Here is an 8,933-nt window from a genome sequence, read left to right on the forward strand (position 1 = left end):
ACTAACCTGTAATGTAAAGGGCTGTCCATAAAACCTTGTTTCACTGCGTAGAACATAGTAGAGAACTTCCATTGTTTAGAGCAGCATATATTGAGAGTAAAGTTATTATTATTGTTATTATTGGTCTGATTCTAGGACTGTTTCTGTGTTGGTCTTGAAGCCTAATAGACGCGCTGTGAAATCTTACGTACGGATGGATTTGTGGAAGGAGATAGCACTTTCTCCGCTTTAAGGAGTCTGTATATATTTGTCCTGTTTATGCATTCATTGAGTCTATCAGATGTAGCTGCTGTACAGTTAATGTAAAGAGTAAATTAGAAGATGGTGAAACAAAAGCAGTCTGCTGTTGTTTTCTGAGTTCGTCCTATCTTGTTTTCAACAAGGAAAGGAAAACCTTCAGTGTTTTACCAAATCAGAAAGCCTGATAGCATTCCTGTGGGGTTGTACAGTATGTTTATAATTCTTTATAGAACTAAGATGATATGAGCAGGAATTTTCTGATTAGTCACATACGGACACAAAATCTTGACATGGAATTTGTATTAATATTGTTGGGGGGGGGGGGCTGTGTCCGACTACCTTGTCCACACCCGCTTCACCCTGTGATTGGCCGGCTGTGCGGAGGTGAGAAAGCACACGCTGTGAGTGCCTCCCAGGAGAGGATGCCTGAAAATCTGCTGTTCTTCCCATGTATAAGTGGTATTGCGTCTCAGTCCTCTACCTTTTTACCTCGCCTTCCACTCTGGGCGTTTGCAATAACTATAAACCCTTTTCATTTCTGATGTGGTCCGACAACACGTCCTTCAAACACCTTATTTTCTAGTATTCTTCGGCCCTTGTCTAGAGACGTCTAAAAAGAAACCTGCAGGCTCGGACAGAGCCACTTTCAGCTCTGCTTTTAACTCCATAAATCCAGTTACACTTTATCATAAACTACTAGATGTGACCGTTGACTACTGCATCCGTCACTCTCCCCGCAACTTCCTGTGGAACAGGCAACAAAGGGTCAAGGTGAATAACATCTCATCCCGCCCTTTGACCCTCAGAACTGGAGCCCCTCATGGCTGCGTGCCTGCCTCTTCTCACTATATCACAGCTCTGTTGACGTCTACAAATATGCAAACGACACAACCCTTGTACTGCAGGTCTCATCTCCGATAACAGTGAAACATACTACCGTAAACAGGTTAATCAAGCAGTTACCTGTTGCACTGACAATAAGCTCAACCGATCTAAAACTCACAAAAATATCCACTTCAGCTGCCGATCACAATCTAAAACCACCATACTCATCAATGGCAACCCCACATCCATCACTGCCTCACTGAAATGTTTGGGTACCACAGACCACATCATCAAAAAAAGCACAGCAGAGACTTTCTTTCTCCATCAGTTGAAGAAATTCAGAGTGAGACAACACATCTTCCTCTGTTTCTACACTGGAATAATTCTACGTATCCTCAAATCATCCACAACAGGTTGCTAGAAATCATGATAAAAATAAAACACTTTTTCTCCCTCTGCAATATGGGTCTTGAACCCCTTTTAGCCACCTACTGTCATCTAGTCAGTTTGTAAATACAGAGAATTCAGAAAGTATCCAGACCCCTCTGTTGTTTCACATTTTGTTGTGGCTTTATGCTAAAATCGTTTAAATTAATTTTTCCCTCATCAATCTAAACTCAATAGCCTGTAATGACAAAGCAAAAACAGAATTTTAGAAAAATTTTGCAAATTTATGAAAAGGAAAAAATGAAATATCCCATTGACATAAGTATTCAGACCCTTTACTCTGTATTTAGTTGAAGCATCTTTGGGCCTGTCGCAGCGATTACAGCCTCAAGTCTTCTTGGGTATGACGTGACAAGCTTTGCACACCTTGATTTGGGGATTTTATACCATTCTTTTCTGAAGATCTTCTCAAGCTCTGTCAGGTTGCATGGGGACCGTCGGTGGACAACCATTTTCAGGTCTCTCCAGAGATGTTTCGATTGGCTTCAAGTCAGGACTCTGGCTGGGCCACTCAAGGACATTCACAGAGTCGTCCCTAAGCCACTCCTGCATTGTCTTGGCTGCGTGCTTAGGGTCATTATCCTGTTGGAAGGTGAACCTTCGGCTCAGTCTGATGTCCTGAGTGCTCTAGACCAGGTTTTCATTAAGGATATCTCTGTACTTTGCTCCGTTCTGCTTTCGCTCAACCCTGACCAGTCTCCCTGTCCCTGCTGCTGAAAAACACCCCCACAGCTTGATGCTGCCATCACCAACACAGCTTTACAACTGGGATGGTATTGGGCAGGTGATGAGCGGTGCCTGGTTTCCTCCAGACATGCCACTTAGAACTGAGGCCAAACAGATCAATCTTGGTTTAATCAGACCAGACAAGCTTGTTTCTCACAGTCTGAGAGTCCTTTAGGTACTTTTTTCAAACCCCTAGCAGCTTTCACGTGTCTTTCATTAAGGAGAGGCTTCCGTCTGGCCGCTCTGCCGTAAAGCCCAGATCGGTGGAGTGCTGTTGTCCTTCTGGCAGTCTCTCCCATCTCCACACAGGATCTCTGGAGCTCAGCCAGAGTGACCATCGAGTTCTTGGTCAAATCTGTTACCAAGCCCCTTCTCCCCCCATTGCTCAGTCTGGCTGGGCGGGCAGCTCTAGGAAGAGTCCTGGTTATTCCACTGTTCTTCCACTGAATAATTATGGAGGCCATTGAGGTCTTGAGAACCTTCAATGCAGAAGGATGTTTTTGTAGCCTTCCCCAGATCTGTGCCTCGACACAACCCTGTCTCTGAGCTCTGAAGGTAGCTCCTTTGACCTCATGGCTTGGTTTTTGCTCAGTATGCAATTTCAGCCACGAGACCTTATATAGACAGGTGTGTGTCTTTCCAAATCATGGTCAATCAATTGAATTTACCACGGGTGGACTCCAGTCAAGGTTTAGAAACATCTCAGAGATGATCAAGAGAACTGGGAGGCGCCTGAGCTAAATTTCAAGTGTCATAGCAAAGGGTCTGAAAAGTTAAGTCAATATGATATTTCACTTTCTCCGTTTTAATAAATTGGTTGTTGAGATCAAAATGAAGGCAAAGTGCGAAGATGGGGGTGATCTGAAAAAAGGAGTTGGAAGTAGGGAGGCTGGAAGAAGGGAAGAGGCAATTGCCACTGCCCCCAGTGGTTTGACATTTGTATTCTAAATTCTGTTTTCAAATATTTCTTTTAATGATATCCTCAGTGTTCCTATAAGTTTATGTTATGGATATCAATTTAAATTATTTCGTCTTTGTTTCTGAGAAATCGTGTATTTTCAGTTGGTATGACAAATGACTCTAAATACTACAATACCCATGAGCCTCAGCGGCCATTACTATAGAGAAGAAGCCAGTCAGAGGCATGAATCAGAACTGTAGAAACTGGGAACAAAACATGGTAGTATAGTCAGTGAATTTATCCAAAGCTGACCCAGAATCAGGCTTCTACAAAGGGTAATGCTTTGGATACTTCCACTGCTGCTGTTACTACAACAACACCCACAGTATTTAATGTAAACTGATAACAATCCCACTTCATGTCTTGACCTCGTTATAGACAAAACTCACGGCGAGGTCACCACCGAGGTCACCGCCGGGGTCAGCGCTTAGGTCACCACTGTGGGCACCGCTTAGGTCACCAGGCATTTCCACCCTCCACCTGACCGCCCTCATTGACAGGCAGAGAATAGGGTGAAGCTATGTGGCAGAAAATTAATGGGACACAAACAGCCTGGCCTAATTATGTCCGCTGCAGGGCCCCGTAGCCCTGCCAAGGTCGTTATCTGATGGACGCTCAGTCAGTGTGAACTTGGCGACGTTTTGAACCAGAGTTCACTCCAGTGCCACCGGCTGCGCAGGTCAGCGACCGGTCAGCTGATTGGAGGGTGCATGGGAACCAGAGAGGGGACGCAACACAACACAAGACAACAACAAGACAATGCAACAGAACCTAACTGTCATTGCTGTGCATTATACAACTGACGCAACAGTGAAACAAAGTCTAACAGGCTCACTAGCTCTCATTGTCGGCTGGAGTTTTCCACCTGACGAGGCCAAAGTGCTTTAACGTACAGACTGAATCTGTGTCCCACTAATTCTCAGTAAGTTTAATTTGTCTATTCCTTCCCACGCTGTTACAAATCACTGGCGAAAAATCAATCGGATTTATGAGGTGGTTTGGTTAGGTTCAGGCACAAAAATTGACTTTGGGGAAAGGTTAGGGAAACATGGTTTGGATTAAAACGACTACTTTATTAAGGTAAAGGAACATACCTCGTCATGGTTACAACAATAAACACGTGGTTAAGGTTAAAGACCAATCGTGGTCATGCTCTAAAAAAAAAACATAGTCATAGTTACTTACAAGTTCTCTGTTTATCTCCTTATCTCCCATCTGTTGAGTGAGACCTGCGGATTCTTACAAATATCAAACAAACCTGAAATGAAATTCGCAGAAAGACTGAACAGCTGGTTTTTGTTACACAAATAACCCAAGTGCCAGGGTTCTTTAGTGAAGCCTCACGGTTGCGGTCCTCACCTACAGGTTGATAAGGGCACATTAATTTACAACCACCACCGTCTGTCACATTTCATTTTGCTTTGGGTCAACCTGAGGTCATCGATAAAGAGGAGGGGGGGGGTCCTGAGATTACAGTGATGAGGCCGGGCAGAGGGTGTCCTTTCATCTTCCTGTTCAAAAAGATTTTTTTCCCTCTCTTTGTGAATTTGTGAGAGCAGATTTCATTTGCTTGACAAAATGAGTTCAAACTGGATGACATAACTCCTACTGAAATTCATTAGCGTCGCTGCGTTTACTTTGGTAAGAGTAGAATTCAAGTAGAATAAAAATCAACATTCACTGTAGTTTTCTTTGAATAGAAATTTGTTCATTGTCACTTTGCATTTCTTGGGGTCGGGGTTTGGGTTTTTGAATGACTGATGAACACCAGAGTGAAGAGGAAAGAAACCATTTTGAAACAGACTGTGATTCATGTTGTACATCTGCTACATCTCTTTATCCGTCCCATGAAATCTATTTTTTTCTTTTCCTCTGAGCTATAAAAGTCTTTCCACTGCACAAGTTCAGCCTCTCTGCCTCTTCACCCTCCTCCTCCTCTTATTTGTGTGTTTTCTGGTTCAAAGGCAGGTCTTGTGCATGATAAGGACACCAATTTGCGAAATGAGGGGGAAAACGGGGTCAGATGGTGACTTGGATAAAGCGCTCGGTGGCCAACACCAGCTCCTCGGCCAGTCAGCTTGTGTGTGTGAGTCCAGATATTTTACCTCCCGCTTGTGTTTTCTTTAAGTTTATTTTCATCGCTGCTGCTGTCACAGGAAAAACCACAACGCTGCAATCTTTGTGGTTTTTCTTTTTCGTACTTGTAATTGAAAGTTTACATTGCCATTTATGTGCTGAGTCAGTTTCAGCGACCTTTGGGGCTCCATTGTGTGACTTCAGGAATAAGAACGGACTGAAGTTAGATTCTGGCAGCTGTGGAGTATCACCGGGAGTTCATCCATCCTGAGCCAGCAGAGAAACTCTGTGTGATATGTTCACTGTCTTTGTTTGGTTGTAAAATTAAATTGGCCCATCCAGTGTAACCACTATTTAGCTGGTCCCTGTACTTTTGAATATGTTTTCCTTTGTCTCTTTTAGTCCAGTTTTAACCCTAGATTTGATGTCCCCTTTAGCCCTCAACTAAACCCTGACAGTTTTAAATTTAAGTCCGCTGCCTGAAAACATCCCATTCTGTACTTGCACTAGTTTACAGCAGCCCATCAATAATACAAATAATAACAAAACATATCAGTGAGACAGTGGTGTGTTGTGTTTTGTGTAAGACAAGCAAATGTGCGTCTAGGGCGTCTATGCTTCGTGGGGGCCATGTTTGTTCACTTTAATGATACTGAAGAGAAATAATTCCCGGTAGGAATGTAAGGCACCATGATCAGCTAATCTGATGCAGTGGCCGCCTTGAAATAAAACCAACAAAATGTGTCCTTTCAACTTCAATCGTCAACAAGATGTAAAAATTTTAGATCGCATTAAACTATGGGTGCACTGCACTTTTTGGCCTTTCTTTCCTTTTTGGCTTGTGATCTTTTTAAAATGAATCAGTTTCACGGGTGGTCAGTCAACACCAGGCATCAATATTGGCCCCTGAAACAGGAACAAGGCTTTAATTCTCCTTTTATTTATCATGGACAAGAGGCCATCTGTTGAGGAGGCGTAGCATTCATATCCACGTGATTTAAACGCAGTGTGTGCATTTTTTCATTTTTGGGGTCAACAATACATTTTATGGATTTTCCTGTTTATGTGTGTCTACCTTGTGTCACAGTTGCAATCAATTGGTTATTAGTGCATTGAAGTGTTCCTCCAAGAGGTGTAGTCACTGCAAAAAAAAAAAAAAAAGATATATAGATTCAAACCAATATATGTCATAAGTCACATATGGCATTTACTTTGACATAAAATAAGAGCTGAGTGGATCTGGAGGATTAGATAATCCTTTTCATCTCGGAAAGAAGGATTCCTCTTTGTTTCGGTCATCATTTGGCAGCATTTTTCAGTCTGCCATATAACTCCTCACTCACCGCCTGTACCTGACCCCCTCACCTCTCTGGACTTGTGTCGCTTGTGTTCTGGTTGAGAACAAAAGATATACATCAATAATGATTTCTCTAAATGCCTGTTTCAGGTCATTGGGAGAGCACTTAATTATTATAATGAGGTAAAAGAGCGGTCTTTAGAGAAAAATTAACCAACTGACCCAGGCCAGTGGTGCGTTACAGTGATCCGCCCACCTCGACAAACAAAGTCAGGTCAGGTTTATTTATAGCAAGCCTTTGAGAAACAAGCTAGTGAGGGAAAGCTTTTTACAGAGTGATGACAATGTGAATACAGAAAAATTAAGGAGAGACATCATGCACTGCTGAAAGTTTGCTGATGAGTGTGCTGAACACCAAACATAGGCAAGTATTCGTGTTAAATGGTGCTTGAATCTTCGTTTTTCACCGTTAGCTTTGTACAAAAAAACTAATACCACTCTGAGGGTCTCTGAAGCTGCTTGACCACCCAACAAGCACCATTGACGGAGTACACTGGTCCCTTTGGCGTCTGGGCGCACCAGAAAGTGGCACAGCAAACTTCATTCACAAATCCTTGTGACATAAGACAACCGGTGACTTGCAACCCTGCTGGCAACATGCTCTAGCCAGCCAGAGGCAGCAGCCTGCCAAGCTAACTGCTGGGAAACCCAGATGGATGGGTTTCTAACCAGACAATAAGCTCACACAGGGTATTTAAAACGTGCTTGTACCATTATCTCCTGTCTCTGATCGGCCGTCCATGCTGTATGTCCTCTGTAGAGCAGTCAGTACTGGGGCACGGCGCTGTTTAAATATATTGGATGCTACCACATAGCTGATATAATAACTCTCTGGACTCTCTGGTGTTGAGTTCCCTCAAAGTTCAGCATTGGAAGACAGCGTTCAACCGATGAACCGGACGAATTTGCATGTGAGAGTTCACTTCGGACAGTAATCACTGGGACTAGGTTCTACAGAAGAAATTGTGTTTTCTCAGGATTATTCAGAGTATCAGGGTCACTGTCTCTGGAGACACATTCACGTTTTCAATATTGGTATAGTTTTTGGTGACACAAATGACATTTTTAATTCACCTCCATTGTTTGGTGGTGGAGGCTGTAATCTCAGGTACAGATATCCAAAAACCTGGAATAAAAAAACCAAATCTCGCTGCAGGGCCAGATACCACGAGAGGGAAGTGAGAAAATACAGTATTTTGTTAAAGGTAATTTTGGTGAACCAGCTATTTAACAGCTTTAATTGGAAGTTAAGATAAAAGATAAATGTAATTTTCCCATGCGGAGGTAAATGTTTGTGGGTGCAGTGGAGTCTCAGCGGACCAGCTGGAGGAAACGCACACGGAGAGGCAGTCGGAGGAGGCGGAGGAGGATGTGCAGAGGGAGGAGGGGGATGAGGAAGAGCGGGTATGGACATACAGCCGTACACCAGATAATTATTGGCTTTGTCAGACAACATCTGTTATGTCAGCATTCCAGCCGTCAGCCTTGAGGAGCTAAAAACCGCCTGCAGAGTTCAGAGTCGTTCAGAGCGACAGACACAAAGACAGACAGACCGAAACGAGGCCAGACACAGGAAGACAAAACCTGCGTTCGGTTTGGACACTTTGGAGTTCAACTTCGTGTTTATGTGAGCAGAGAGTCTGAACCTTCGGCCTCAGGGTCACAAGTTCAAATCCCTGTCTGCCCCGCTGCAGTGTCCTTGACCAAGACGGACTGCCCCGAGGCTGACCATGACCTCTGACCTTCCTGGATTCTCCAGTGATCAATAAAAGCAAATGGTTGCCTGCTTTTAGTCGGCTTGAACATGTTTACATGGACTAAGTTGTCTGCTAAACATTTAAATTCACATATTAGGAGTTCGTTGACCCTCACTCGTAGGTACTTGCTACGAGTGGGTAGCTCGTAGCCTTGGGTATAATTCACCCACGCTCCGCGTCCGACGCTGGAATCTGGGTGGGCTTCGTCCGACAATTTGTTACTTCTTACCGCAGACAGTCTGACAATCATGTCCCCTTTACGCGGCGGCTGGCCAGGTGTGCAGAGAGGTCAAAGTGGGCAGGGTCCAAACCTCTCTGTGAGGCTGTGTTTTTTGGGGGCAGAGACTGTGTGAAACTGTCATGCCCAATTGATGGGAGGCTCTTAACCCAACTTGGGCCGTTTGGACCAGGTAGACACTTCTACCCCTCGGTGTGTTCACACATCTAATGGTAACTACGTCTGCCACCTCCGGCTGTATGGTCTGTCCATTACGTGTCGCGGACATCAAACGATGCAATGCTAGATGATGCAGCAGGTGTCTTG

The sequence above is a fragment of the Xiphias gladius genome, chromosome 11, assembly GCF_016859285.1.
Source record: "Xiphias gladius isolate SHS-SW01 ecotype Sanya breed wild chromosome 11, ASM1685928v1, whole genome shotgun sequence".
NCBI lineage: Eukaryota > Metazoa > Chordata > Actinopteri > Istiophoriformes > Xiphiidae > Xiphias > Xiphias gladius.